General features: G+C 49.5%; 2 pseudogenes across 3 annotated transcripts in view; one reads left to right on the top strand and one right to left on the bottom strand.

Moving 5' to 3' along the window:
- Positions 1-15,758, top strand: part of LOC147712810 (serine/threonine-protein kinase 31 pseudogene) — a 345,011-nt pseudogene that overhangs the window by 219,274 nt on the left and 109,979 nt on the right. The gene's annotated exons all lie outside the window — the stretch shown is intronic.
- LOC147712811 (protein KTI12 homolog pseudogene) lies at positions 11,216-11,711 on the bottom strand (annotated as a pseudogene).

Below are 15,758 nucleotides of genomic sequence, written 5' to 3'. Positions count from 1 at the left end.
CCATTTGTGCCTGTTTTATTTCATGCAACCTCTGTGACGTGTTTCAGTTTCCTTCCTGTTTGCCCGCCTAACTCGCCGCCCTCCGATCTCCCTCCCTGCTTCCCGCCACCGCCATTTGCCCCGCCCCTTTTCTCTTCTGTTCCCTCCCCGCTCCCGCCTCCCAGCTGATCCGCCCACCCGCGCACTTGGCCTTAAATGGCGACCGTGCGACGCAGGTGAGTGTGACCCACTTGTGGGACACCCCCGCGCCGCACGGCCACCAGCTGCTGCGTGTGCCCCATTGCCTGCCTTCTGCCTCGCCGCCGGCCTCGCTGCCGCCTTGGTCGCTCCCCTTTGGTTTTCGCCAGCTGTTTTGCCCTGAATTTGTGCTTGTTTTCTCGTGTGCCGTGTGATCGTTTCGTCAGCTGTTTTTCCATTGTTTTGCCCGCCATTTGTGCCTGTATTTTTGTGCCGTGACCTCGTTTTCGTTTTCCTTCCTGTTTTGCCTATTATTTGTGCCCTCCATTTGTGCCTGTTTTATTTCATGCAACCTCTGTGACGTGTTTCAGTTTCCTTCCTGTTTGCCCTCCTAACTCGCCGCCCTCCGATCTCCCTCCCCGCTTCCCGCCACCGCCATTTGCCCCGCCCCTTTTCTCTTCTGTTACCTCCCCGCTCCCGCCTCCCAGCTGATCCGCCCACCCGCGCACTTGGCCTTAAATGGCGACCGTGCGACGCAGGTGAGTGTGACCCACTTGTGGGACACCCCCGCGCCGCACGGCCACCAGCTGCTGCGTGTGCCCCATTGCCTGCCTTCTGCCTCGCCGCCGGCCTCGCTGCCGCCTTGGTCGCTCCCCTTTGGTTTTCGCCAGCTGTTTTGCCCTGAATTTGTGCTTGTTTTCTCGTGTGCCGTGTGATCGTTTCGTCAGCTGTTTTTCCATTGTTTTGCCCGCCATTTGTGCCTGTATTTTTGTGCCGTGACCTCGTTTTCGTTTTCCTTCCTGTTTTGCCTATTATTTGTGCCCTCCATTTGTGCCTGTTTTATTTCATGCAACCTCTGTGACGTGTTTCAGTTTCCTTCCTGTTTGCCCTCCTAACTCGCCGCCCTCCGATCTCCCTCCCCGCTTCCCGCCACCGCCATTTGCCCCGCCCCTTTTCTCTTCTGTTACCTCCCCGCTCCCGCCTCCCAGCTGATCCGCCCACCCGCGCACTTGGCCTTAAATGGCGACCGTGCGACGCAGGTGAGTGTGACCCACTTGTGGGACACCCCCGCGCCGCACGGCCACCAGCTGCTGCGTGTGCCCCATTGCCTGCCTTCTGCCTCGCCGCCGGCCTCGCTGCCGCCTTGGTCGCTCCCCTTTGGTTTTCGCCAGCTGTTTTGCCCTGAATTTGTGCTTGTTTTCTCGTGTGCCGTGTGATCGTTTCGTCAGCTGTTTTTCCATTGTTTTGCCCGCCATTTGTGCCTGTATTTTTGTGCCGTGACATCGTTTTCGTTTTCCTTCCTGTTTTGCCTATTATTTGTGCCCTCCATTTGTGCCTGTTTTATTTCATGCAACCTCTGTGACGTGTTTCAGTTTCCTTCCTGTTTGCCCGCCTAACTCGCCGCCCTCCGATCTCCCTCCTCGCTTCCCGCCACCGCCATTTGCCCCGCCCCTTTTCTCTTCTGTTCCCTCCCCGCTCCCGCCTCCCAGCTGATCCGCCCACCCGCGCACTTGGCCTTAAATGGCGACCGTGCGACGCAGGTGAGTGTGACCCACTTGTGGGACACCCCCGCGCCGCACGGCCACCAGCTGCTGCGTGTGCCCCATTGCCTGCCTTCTGCCTCGCCGCCGGCCTCGCTGCCGCCTTGGTCGCTCCCCTTTGGTTTTCGCGAGCTGTTTTGCCCTGAATTTGTGCTTGTTTTCTCGTGTGCCGTGTGATCGTTTCGTCAGCTGTTTTTCCATTGTTTTGCCCGCCATTTGTGCCTGTATTTTTGTGCCGTGACATCGTTTTCGTTTTCCTTCCTGTTTTGCCTATTATTTGTGCCCTCCATTTGTGCCTGTTTTATTTCATGCAACCTCTGTGACGTGCTTCAGTTTCCTTCCTGTTTGCCCGCCTAACTCGCCGCCCTCCGATCTCCCTCCCCGCTTCCCGCCACCGCCATTTGCCCCGCCCCTTTTCTCTTCTGTTCCCTCCCCGCTCTCGCCTCCCAGCTGATCCGCCCACCCGCGCACTTCGCCTTAAATGGCGACCGTGCGAACGCGCAGCGGTCACGCGCAGCGGGCGCGCCGATTGTGCGCCGAAGGCGCGCCGAAGGTAAGCCCGTCTGCGCCCGTCCGCGACCGGATCGCGACCAGCGCCAGGACCCCTGGCCCCCGAAGACCCCGACCGACCCGCCTGACGTACTCCGCCGCCACCCTCATCGCACTCAACTCCGGCCGACTCCCAGATTGCCATCAAGCCACTCCACGACGTACCCACGGACCTTTCAGCTGCCACGCCTGCAAATTCACCTGCATCCGGACCTGCCTCGCACCAGCACCCGCCAAGTCGAACACCAGCAGCACCCACCTCAAGTGCATCCTGCTCAACACCCGCTCCGTCCACAGACACGCCATCGAACTCTGGAACCTTCTAGACGCCACAGCCCCTGACGTTGCCTTCCTCACGGAGACCTGGATGAACGCCTCTTCAGCTCCCGACATCGCCATCGCTATCCCAGAGGGCTACAAGATCGTCCGGAGGGACCGCAACGCCAACCAGATGGGAGGAGGCATCGCCATCATCCACAGGAACACCATCCGCCTCACGACCAGCACCGACAACACCCTGACCACCGCCGAACACCTGCATTTCCAGATCCACACCAACCCGAACACCACCCTCAGAGGCACCCTGATCTACCGACCCCCTGGACCACGCACACAATTCAGCGAGGACATCGCCGACTTCGTCAGCCCGCATGCCCTCCCCTCCGCTGACTACATCCTCCTGGGGGACCTCAACTTCCATCTGGAGAACAACAACAACCGCAACACCAGCACCCTGCTCGACAACCTCGCCAATCTTGGACTCAAGCAACTAGTGTCCACCCCCACCCACCTCGCCGGACACACACTCGACGCAGTCTTCTCTTCCAGCACAGACATCGACTTCAGCCACGCCACAGAGCTTCAATGGACGGACCACAGCTGCGTCCACTTCACCTTCAAGAGAACGACGACCCACCACCACCAGCAACAGGCCGCCCGCAGAAGCTGGAACAAGATCACAGCAGACCAGCTCGCCACCTCCCTGAGCCAGCACCCTCCTGCCAGCTCAGCGAACCCCAGCCAGGCCGCCGACAACCTCACGAAGTGGATCAGCATCTGCGCGGACGAGCTCGCCCCGCTGAGGACCCCGCCCTGCAGACCCGGCAGCAAGAAAGCCCCGTGGTTCACCGACGAACTCAAGAGCTCCAAGAAGAACTGCCGAGCCCTCGAGAAAGTCTGGAGAAGGGAACCCACACCGGACAACAGGACCTCCTTCAAGCTTGCCACCCGGAAGCACCACCAGCTGATCCGCGCCGCCAAGAAAACAGCATTCAAGGACCGGTTGGACAACAACGCACACAACTGCAAGGAACTCTTCAACATCGTGAAAGAGCTTTCCAACCCCAGCGCAGGAAACAACGACATCACCCCATCGCAAGACCTCTGCAACTCCCTCGCTTCATACTTCCACAACAAGATCGCGGACATACACAACAGCTTCAACAACCAACCAACGCACACCATGACCGAACAACCACCCCCCACCACCACCCTCCACGCCTGGACCCCGATCAGCACCGAAGACACCATCCGCACGATGAACTCCATCCACTCCGGATCACCGACCGACCCCTGCCCTCACCACGTCTTCAACAAGGCCGACGCTGTCATCGCACCCCACCTGCGAGACATCATCAACACATCCTTCGACACCGCCACCTTCCCTGAGAGCTGGAAACACGCCGAACTCAGCGCTCTACTCAAGAAACCAACAGCGGACCCCACCGAACTCAAGAACTACCGCCCCATCTCGCTCCTCCCGTTTCCAGCCAAAGTCATCGAGAAGACCGTCAACAAGCAGATGGCCGCCTTCCTCGAGACGAACGGATCCCTCGACCCCTCACAGTCCGGCTTCCGAGCCAATCACAGCACCAAGACCGCCCTCATCGCCGCCACCGATGACATCCGAGCCCTGATGGACAATGGAGAAACAGCGGCCCTCATCCTCCTAGACCTCTCCGCGGCATTCGACACGGTCTGCCACCGCACCCTAGTACAGCGCCTCAGCAACATCGGAATCCAGGACAAGGCGCTGGAATGGATCATCTCCTTCCTCGACGGAAGAACACAGAGAGTCCGCCTACCACCGTACAAGTCAGAGGCCTCCGAAGTCATCTGCGGCGTCCCTCAAGGTTCATCTCTGAGCCCCACCCTCTTCAACGTCTACATGAGCCCCCTCGCGGCCATCGTACGCAAACACAACCTCAGCATAATCTCCTACGCCGACGACACCCAGCTGATCCTCTCCCTGGCCAACGACCCCGCCTCCGCCAGAGCCAACCTGCACGAAGGGATGAAAGAGGTAGCCGAGTGGATGACGACCAGCCGCCTGAAACTGAACTCTGACAAGACGGAGGTCCTCATCCTGGGCTCTTCACCCTCCGCCTGGGACGACTCCTGGTGGCCTCCCGCCCTGGGCACCGCACCCAAACCGACAGACCATGCACGCAACCTGGGCTTCATCCTGGACTCCTCCCTCTCCATGACCAGGCAAGTCAACAACGTCTCCTCGGCGTGCTTCAACATCCTACGCATGCTACGGAAGATCTTCTGGTGGATCCCCACCGAGATCAGGAAGACCATCACCCAGGCCCTTGTCACCAGCCGACTGGACTACGCCAACGCCCTCTACGCCGGTACCACCGCCAAGCTCCAGAAGAGACTCCAGCGGATCCAGAACGCCTCAGCCAGACTCATCCTCGACATCCCACGAACCAGCCACATCACCGGACATCTGAGAGACCTTCACTGGCTCCCCGTCAACAAAAGAATCACCTTCCGCCTCACCCACGCACACAAAGCCCTACACGACCAAGGCCCGAGCTACCTCAACAGCCGGATCAACTTCTACGCTCCCAAACGCCACCTCCGATCAGCCAACCACGCCCTCGCCGCCGTCCCCCGCATCCGAAGAGCGACTACAGGAGGAAGGTCCTTCTCCTACCTGGCCGCCAAGACCTGGAACTCCCTCCCTCCCGACCTGCGCCTGACCCAAGACCACCTCTCCTTCAGGAAGAAGCTGAAGACCTGGCTGTTCGAGCAGTAGCAGCACCCCCCCCCCCCCCCCCCCCCCCCCAGCGCCTTGAGACCCTACGGGTATGTAGCGCGCTATATAAGTGTCACTGATTGATTGATTGATTGATTGTGACCTCTTCGGCAGCCCCTATCGTCAGTCTAAAGACTTTGAACTGGTGCCGCCTGAGTGCTAGCGGTGACAAAGCCCGTAGGCGCGCTTAGACCCCACCGGCAAGCAGAGATCTCAACCCGGTGGCAGCCGAGTGTAAATGAAGTGTTCACTGTGTTTCCTTGCCTTTTTAGATACACGCGCATATCCCCCGAGTGATTCTTAAAGAGTCCCAACACTCCTTTTGTGCCCAGAAAAGCCTGTATTCATTCTCAGTGAAGTCATCATAAACTGTAAGAGTAATCTTTCCATCCTGAAACGTATTTGCAAATGTAGTGTTCCTGAAATATTTAATTGGTGGCAGCGATACCAGAATGAACATGTGGTTGTTTATTTAACACCTTGGCTGCTATGGCTTTTCCCCTCCTGTGCTGGGAATCTGTGAACTCTATGTTACATGACGAGCTGGGCTCGTCATCAGCGTGCGAGGAGGCTACACCATGACGAGCCCAGCTCGTCATGAGCCTGGAAGGGGTTAAATGAACCAGTATTTATTCTGCTAAACAGAAAGTGATATTTATTCTATTTATTGAAGATATTTATTCCCGATATTTATTCTATTTATTGATGATATTTATTCCTGATATTTATTCTATTTATTGATGAATTGTAATCCTGAGCTTATTTATTGTATTTATTCCAAAATCGAAACCCAGCAAATTGTGGCCAGAAGAATTGCAAAATGTGCTTTCCTAATTGATCCCCAGTCACAACAGAGAATTTTTACATAAAGGAATCGTATTTTTCTACAACAGTGGTGTGGTGTCCTTCTTTTTGGTGGTTGTACAAGGAGATAATATTGGGTCAAAGCCGGCTTAACACGATAGCCTTTACTTGCCTTGACACTTGAGCCAAGCTACCCCCTTTGTGCTGGGCTTGCCCATCGCAGGTCCAACACTTATGAATTGGAATGTGATTTGAGAAGGCAGGCATAATCATTTCTTCGCCATGTGTGCACTCCCTGACACACTCTGGTGGCCAGTGTTTCTCTGCTAGAAGGATATCATAGCCTTTAGATAGATTCTCCCAAAAAAGACCTCTTATTTTCCTAGTTTTATCTCCCTCTATACGTAATGTTATTTCATATAGTTTATGGGGCACGCTCACTCGAGTGTCTGCAGTTTCCACTTGAATGTATTCATTCGTGTCCACTGCTCCAGAAGATTCATCAGGATCTTGGGAGCTATGCTCACTTCTGCTGCGCTGTCTAGCATTGTCTGGGCCCACTCTCCGTTTTTCAGTTGTGTCCTCAGGATTCTCGGCATGTTTTATTTTAATACTGACTACCTTCTTTCTGGGAAATTGTAATTTTTTACTTTGCTGAGCAGGTTCCTTGTCTTTGGACTTGACGTGCTCTTCCTTATGTTCTGACCGTCCTCTTCTTTCCGATTTCTTTGATGAAGTCTGAAAAGATCGAGAGGGACGTGTATCAATATCTTGATATCTGTCAGGTTTTCTCAAATTGTCCCTATTTCTAAGGTTGTATCTTTTTTCAGAGGGCTCCCTTTGGGGAGACTTGCCCCCCCCCCCCTTCTGAAGATCTATTTCTTCGTTGGGGAGACCTTCCTCTGGACTGAAATTGTTTTTTCTCTGGGAGTGGTTTGTTTATTACCCTCCCACTTCTTCTTTTGAGAATTGAGATTATTTTTAATAAAAGTTTTTTCAGCATTTTCAATTAGTGTATTTAGTTTGTAGATTGTACCGTCAATTGTTAATTGAACTAAATCCCTATATGCTCTTGTTAATTCTTTTAACTAAGAGTTCTTCGCTTGACATTTTTTCAATGTCGGGATTTGGTGTGTAGCTGGCTAGAACCGGCCATGTGGCTCCTGGTCTACCTAGTGGACCGAGCCTGGTAATGTGATTTTGATGTTTTAGGGCGCCATTAAACTAGAGCAGGTCCTCTTGGTATGTTAGTGGAATTTCAACTTCCTCGAAAGGAGAGTATTCCGCTGGAGATTCCGCTATTTTGTAGTAGTGGAATTCATGTGTTACAGCGTGTGCTGCTGGAAAATTTATCCAGGAATAGAATACCTCTGTCTGCCGATATTCATGTGCCTCTACCACAAATATGACCGTACCAACTCTTGATGTTACTCCATTTTCAGTAAGTTTTATAGTAATGGTTTTTCTTCTATTGACCGGGATGATTATTGCATCATGGTCGTCTTCATTAAACCCTGTAAGGTCTGCACCTGGTTGATTCGCATTTACTGCGGCTTCACCGGTTTCGTTGTTGTCGCCATGATTTGACATTGTTTATTGAAAGTTTCTTGCAGAGCAAGTTTTTGAGGAAACAAAGATTAGGTGCACAATATTTTGGAACACTGTATCCTTCAACGTTGACTAAACCAAAAACTAATACATAGGATTCTCATCCTACTAAGTTCCGGCGGATATTAACCTTTCACCCACTCCAGACGTCTATTGGAGTTTTTACGGGAAAAAGGGGTCTGTGTGAAAAAGCACGACTGAGTTACTCTAGTATCTTGCGCTAGATTATCGCCTTACCAAACGTTGGGCGCCATGTAGTGTAGTTCCTATTTTCCCGATAGGCTCTGCGCATTGGAATAACATAAAAGATAGTTTAGACGTAGGACTGAGGTCGACTAGGTCTCTATTGAATATGTTAGACTTAATTAGGTTTGCCAGCTAGCTCAGAGGTCACTAGAAACGTTCTCGAATGAACAGGGAGGAGTGAACTTCCCTGATTAGACGAGAAGGGATTTAGCTTCTGACAACCGCATAAACATGACAACTTTGCTCCCCCCAGAATAAGGAGTATATTTCCAGAGTTGTGTGAAAACAATAAATAGCTATTTCACTCAGTCAATCGTGCATACTTAGTTTCACCAGAGTGCAGAGAAATAGAGAGACGGGCGTTTGCAATAAAAGGTGTTATTTATTGAGCAGCCTTCTTTCTCATTGAGAGAATTGCCAATATTGCAATACTTGTTATAAAGTAAAGTGCGTACAGTATAAGGAGTATTATGAAATAATACTGTAAAAGCATTGATATGGTTTCTGAGCCATATGATACTTAAAAGGTATAAAATATATACAGTTACATACAATGATAAAAGTTTGGCTAAACGTACTCCACTGATGTTTCTAAATACGCCTACCCCAGTGTACCAAACCTAAGCCTAGGACAGGGGAAGGAGTAAAGGAGTTTTAAAGTTAAGTTAGTTTTGCCAAGAGTCTGACTCAAGAATTCTCTAAGGATCTAATCAGCTCTGTACCTTGGTTTTAGAATGAAGGAGGTCTTGTATCTCGCTCTCAGGACTCGATCTCCCAGTAACCCGCGTGGGTGACTGGAAACACTGGAGCTGGATTTTCTCGGCTGGAGAAAGAGACAGCGTCTTTCTCAGTGCGTCAAATGGGAGGGACGGCTTCCTTCGGCACTCGCATCAGCTGGGCTTCGGATAAGTAGATAGCCGCTCTGCTCCAAACCACCGTGTGTTGCTTAAGGCAAACGCTGGTATATTTATACCTGGAAGGTGCCGTGTTTGACGTAAGGTTGGACATAAGACGTCAATAAAAGATGTCACTAAGAACTGGCCGTTCTTACGGACTCGCAGGAGTTCTAGGACAAATCAAAACAAGGTTACTGGAGGTTTGGTTTGTTGAAAGAACTCGTTATACTTTCTAGGAGTCTAAGGAAGTAGCTTTGCCATATTTGGATTGCATTGGCTATTACTAAATATGGATATGATTCTTATGCCTTTATAAGGGTATGATTTGTTATAACCACATGAGGGCATAAATCGGGAATATTTAATTAGGGTCCTAGATACGATCACAACAAACCAAATGGAGGGCCCTGGGGGATGGTGAACGGCGTACAAGACAAATAAAATGGTGGTGCAGGGGGGAGAGCAGTGGACATGCTCCCCCCCTCACTAAGGTGGTTCTCGTGGGACAAATAGTGAAAGGATATCAGGGGTGTGGAATTTTTAAAAAACTGTACTTGTCCAAGGGACAAAGGGATACAGTAATCTTCTAGCCCTGTAAAGAAATCCACTAGTCCCACGTACTCTATAAAACTAAAAGCTATACAGACTAGCAAGGACTTATTACTAGTCAACTATAAAACCCAAAGTATACTTGACCATTGCTGCCTCTTTGCCCTTGCAAACTCTCTTATTATAAAGTATTACCTTCCAACACTGTTTTCTTGCTATCAGCAGTAATTATTTGCCTTTCCACTAACTTGCCATAGGGCCCATACCAATTCCACATCTTCATTATAGGGTTCATAACCTGCCTGTTCTCTTTGCTTACAACAAGGGCTTCACACACTTACTGTTAAATTACACCACTCCCTTACTACCTTCACACTATATGCACTGGAATGGATATCCCTCTTACTACCCATCCCATGACCTTCTCTCCACTCCCTCATCACAGGCTCTATACCCTTGCACATTTCACTGCAGGTTCTCCTTCCCTCTCAAGAGGTTTTATTCCCTCTCCAGTTTCACCATAGGCTTCATCCCTTCTAAACCCCTCTCTTGTCTACAGTTGCTACCTTGCCTCCGCTTATCACAGGCTGTTCAGCCTTCTTTACCCACCTCTGCAATCTCATCTAAGCGCTCTGGGCAACCCTTTTACCTTAACCAGCTCACTTTGCTTCCTGCCTTCCATCTGCCCTACCAACTGCCTCCACAGTAACAGAGGAAGGAGTCAAAATTGAGAGGCCTAGACAATACAGCTCTGAGAGTGGATATTTCAATAGTATACTACCCAATTCAATGAAGGGAATGTTATGAGACTCACAGATGGCCCGGAGGTAGACCTCAAGGGGACCAGGCTGGATTGAGGTGGAGAGAACAGACACCCAAGCTGTGAATTATTGAATACCATCACCAAGCAATATTCAGTGAACTATAAACCGTCATCAAGCACCTGCATGTAAACTGCAAGACATGGGTTTAGAACCTTGTTTGTTCCCAATCTGTTATTATAAGGCTGCTAAAGTTTTTTTGAACATTATTAATAGACCATCCCAGGCACTGTTATATGTTAAACCCCAAAGTTCAATGCCTTTAAGACAATGGAGTAAAAGAAGCATTGAGCATTTTGAAACACGCCCAATGTCCCCCTCCGTTGCTTGCTGCCTGCCTCTTGGTTGGTATTTTGTTCCCACTAGTTGAGTTTTTTGCGTTTTCGATAAGTGCCTCTTGGGATCTCCTGCATTTAATATTTATTAACCTTGACACTGTTGATCTCTAGCTGCCTGAGTTGGAGGCCTTCATCCTCCCACACATCACCTGTTGCTCTGTATGAGCCAAGCTGGATACCCCTGAAAACTGTTGGAGCCATAGATGCCGACAGACCCGATTCAGACAGGAGACTATTGGTTTAAAACCGTTTTATTTTGGCAATCTGCCGCCTGAAAATAATGCATCTGCTTCAATGAAGGTCTATGAATAAAATACAGTCACACGATCTTTTTTTGTTTATTTATTTTAAATCACCCTCTTTATAATTTCCGATTGTTAGCATGTATGGTTTTAGCCACGGTGAGGATTTCAAATAATTAAAAGTTACTTGTGCGGTGCTTACTATCGGCTCATCGTTGTGCCAGCAGGGGCAGGTGAAGAATGAGGGGCCTTTTGTGCTCCTTTTTCTATTCTCCTGTTTTTTGGCCCAGACTTTGTACGTCAGCAGTTATCCCATCTCTCTTATCTCCTCCTTATATTTCCAACAAGCCCGTTATTTTTGTTCTTCAGAGCCTACGCAAATGAGACAATCTATTCCCCTAGACAGAAACGGCTTTCCTGTAGAAAATGGCATCACAAATGCCTTCAAATGGCAGCATGTATCTTTCTGAACAGTAAATAGAGGAATGTCCCAGCAGTTCCTTGAATCGTGGACTTCAGAACTATCTACAAGTGCATCAAATACTTCCTGCATTACTGATTTTAAGGTTCTCTGGTGTTGTTTCACACACAGCTGTCTTCAGGGGCTTTTAAGCAGTGAGAAATCTGTGTATGTTTTATCAAACAAGTATATCTTATATCCGTAACCCTTTATGCAATTGAGGGCATCCAGTGGCACCACATCCTCCTTGTAAAGCTTTCCTTCATCTTCAGCTCGCAGGGCTCCTCTGACTTCTTACTCTTTACACGAATTTGCATACACAGCATTCCTGTACACTCTCAAGGAATCGTAACATACAACATGCACCTTCCCTGACCTCGCTCATATAGGCATCTACCACTGCAGGGGAATCCGCCCAGCAGCACTAGTGGCATATATTTGTTTAACTAAGAGCGCACGTGCAGCAACTTTTAGCACCCGGAAGCATAATTAATATGGGAGCCGCCATCGCTAACTGGCATCCTTGAAGTGTGAGGTCTCCGCCTCTCGGATTGATAGTGAGCACAAACTGTCTCGCAGCCAGGCTTAGCTTGGTTACCGTAATTAATTAAAAATAGGCGCATTCACTAAGATTTCAGATTCCAATTGAAAATAACTGGTTTGTGATTATATTAGATGAACAAGGGTTAAAGAGAATGTCTACTTGTCCGGAGGACTAAGTAGACAATAAAACATCTTGTCCGCAACAAGAATCCTCATGTCCAGGGCGTCGGGCGATACAAATTCCCCACCCCTGGATATCCACGAACAGCCGCCGCTGGGACTGCTATGAAACCTGTTCTGGTTGAAGGGGGGTGATGAGTGACAGATGGTGACAGAGCCTGGCTGAAGGGAATAGCGGTGGAGCAACCAGTAGGGTTACAAATGCCCTGGGTGCTGCAGCAGGAGAAGAGAAGGGGATCTTGCAGTGCCCGTCGGAAGTGGCCAAAGTGTACTGCACCCAGGGACTCATGGCGCAAGGACACTGACCCTGTTTGCCAATTGACCGGACCTGAGGGAGGAAGCTGTCGAGAGCATTCAGAAGGACTCAAAGTCCCAGGAGCCTCACAATCTCACCTTGTCATCACCTGTGCTGGGGCCGAGCACCGCCCACTCTGTTCCGTACTTAAGACTGAGTCATATCTGCTGCGCGGTAGCGCGCCGGGAGAAGCCCGGGACAAGGGCGGGGCCGTCTAAGGCCGTCGTAGGCCAGCCTTGCCACCCCCCTAACGTGTCCCCAACCCAAGCTAGAGACCTTGCCTGTGAATCGGACTGTGAGCATTGTATACTGATTTAATCACATGTACCTGTTTTGCTTTTAACTCGCCACCTTACAAACAGGAAATATGGCACAACGATCTGGGAAGGGGAGGAAGTTAGTGCCAAACACCATAGGGGGCAGCATTACTGGGACATTAGACAACTTCATTACTAGAGCAGCGGTCGTCTTAGAACGTGAAATAGCCCTCACAGAAAAGCGGCTATCTTTGGAATCCCTTGGCTCGAAGCTGTCCTCATTGGGTAATATTAAGAATGCTGTAACCCCAGAACAACCAGGTAGTCAGAGATATAGTGGGGATAGTTTGTCAGAAGTGAGTATAGGACTAGCTGGGCGTAATACCAACTCCTCTGTGAACACCACATTAGGCAGCAGTATACTATCTGCAGAAAGTGGGCCTGCTGAAACAAGCCCCACTGAAGTTTTAGCTGTTCCCACACCAAAAATGTTCGTAACCTGCCCCAAACAAACCGGGGGGGGGGGGTGGGGGGGGGGGGAAAGAGAGGTGGGGGACGACAAAAGGGCAGATGTCCAAAGGTAATGAAAACATCTAACATTATGGCAAATTTAACTCCCCCAGTAAATTCTTCATCAGCTAATGCCCCCAATGCTCTGCAGAGCGAACCCACAATAACCATCTCCAACGCCACTCTACAGCTACCTAAACGTCCGACATCAGCGTCATATATCCCGAAAGGCCTTGTAGCACAAGTGGAACAGATACTGAAGTCATTTATGCTTCCACTCATAGAGAGAATGAAGGTAATAAATTAGAATCTGGGTAAGTTACTACAACAGGCTACTTTAGACAACACCCATACATTGGAAAGCCTGGCAGCCTGCATGCAAACTAGTGGCCCTGTCTCACAATCCAAAAAACCCACAGAGTCTAACAAAAGCACACCACCTATATCCCGTCCTACACTTACTACTGTAGATGAGGAACAACATAATTTAACCAACAGGGAGCATAGGACAGAGGTAGAAAGAATAAATACAAAGGGAAAAATAGGAAAAGAATGCGCTGAGGTGGGAAACAGGAAAAACTGGAAAAATAGCCCTGTACCATCAACTGAGGTTGAGGGAAATTTAAACATAGAAAAGATAACTAAAAGCGTGGAAAACCTCCCGGTTAATGATCTACCTCCACAATCTACCCCACTGGTGATCGTATTGGGTAATGTACCATCCCTCCCTGAGGGAGGTAATGAGGATTGCAGCCAACTTAAAAATAAGGTAACCCACTGGTTGTCCCGCAATACTGTAGAAGGACATACGGCCGTGCATAATGTTATCATGGTCTGGCGTGTATCCTGGCTGGGTAGTTCCAGGAAATCGAGAAGGGGAGACTGTATAGTGATAAACTTTAATAGTCCCGCGCTGGTAGAAAGGATATTCAGGGAAGTGGAGTCCGGAACAGCCTTCAGGGGACAAGGTATAAAGATACTGCCACTGGGTTTTTTTTACAGGAGGGCGACCCTATGCCGAACTGACAACTGGAACATGGGTCTACACGACAGACCATTCAATCATAGAGATCAATCGAGGTTGGGCTTCTTACCTTTGGGACTAAATGGGGACCATACTTGGGGTGGCCATGGCTATTCCTGGTTTCCAGTGGGCCCAAATAGATATGCAGCTCTCTCTGGCCTTAATGACTTTGATTGACTGCGTGGGAAGCTTGACATACTAGTCGCTGAAGATAGTAGTTGCTCACCCCCTGATAGGCATCTCTCAGACGCCCTGGGGTGTGTATCAATGATTCTTTGGATCTAAATGAGTACATCCAGGATCACAATGTACTCTCATGGAATATTGCGGGGCTGGTAGACAAGGTATCAGACCCCCTATGGGTGCAGTTCGTCAGCCACTTCTCGATAATATGTTTTCAAGAGACTTGGCTTGTTAACTGCAACCTTTCGCTGGTGGGGTACAGAGCTTTCTTTGTTCCGGCAATTGGAGCAAACAGTGGTAGAGCAATGGGAGGTTTGGCAATCTTTACTTCCTTGGCCTTGAGATGCAACATCAGGGTTACCCCTTTTGAAAATAGAAACATACAGGCTATCTCTTTGAGGCTAAAAAACAGCAGCCTTCATGTGATACATTTTTATAATGCCATCCATAAAGAAGCGGGTTGTGGGATTGCCGAGTTGAATAACTTTATAGAACAGCGCTGTGGCCTTTTTAGAAAGAATTTGATGATTGTAGGCGATTTCAATGTGCACTTATGCACCGACCCTAAAGTTAACGACATTGGGACGTTGAGTTGCCCGCTCATATTGGGACTACATTTTGAGCACTCTAAACAGGGAAATGGTCTTGATGATATGCTCAATAAGTTCGATCTATCCTCCGCTATGAGTTTCGCTTCTCCACTTAGCAAACAAAGGGAACCGACCTTTAAAGGCCGAGGCGGCGGATCCTTTATAGACCATATACTGCTATCCAGAACCATCCTATCTTCCCTTCAGGGTTTTTCAATAGTACCAAGCGTATGTAGCGATCACAACCCAGTCTGTGTCACTATGGGTGGGAGCTTCATGAAGAAAAAGGGCGCAGTAACAGGTTCTAACATGCTGCAACCGACTGACGGTGGGCGGCGGCTAAAATGGAACCAAGTGATCCCGTCCCTTTTTCTTGAAAAATTCTAAAGAGGTCTGTGCGGCAGAATTTTCTTGTTGCCTTCATGATGAATCATCAGCTGTTGGTATTCTCAAGGCCTTTGAAGGGATTGCTTCCAAAGTGGGGGACATGTTATCTGCCGCAGGGAAATCCATGGTGTTTAGTGATCCTAAATAGTTCTGTCTCTTATGTTCTAAAGCCGCAAGAGATCTCAAGGCGGGGCTGAAAAAAACACCAAGGGACAGAACCCAGATCGGTATACTCCGGAAAAACTATAAAAAAAAGTGCTGGCCACTCGAAAAACGGAAATGAAGGAAGCGATCTGGAGGGAGCTCCTAGACCCACTGACCCTATCTAGTAGCTCCAGATTCTGGAGCATTATTAATTGATCTCCTTTTTTAGTGGAAAGAGCTAAAGAAGTGGGCACCAACATAGCGGAGGACAAATGGGTGTCTCACTTTGCTACCATTTTTAAAAGTACATCTATCCCGTCGTATGTGCCGCACAAGATATTAGGCAAGAGCGTAGTCGTGTTCTCTGT

Source organism: Lissotriton vulgaris, chromosome 5 (assembly GCF_964263255.1).
Source record: "Lissotriton vulgaris chromosome 5, aLisVul1.2, whole genome shotgun sequence".
NCBI classification, from domain to species: Eukaryota; Metazoa; Chordata; class Amphibia; order Caudata; family Salamandridae; genus Lissotriton; species Lissotriton vulgaris.
Note: the sequence above shows the minus strand (reverse complement) of the source record. Positions and strands in the feature narration are given on the sequence as shown.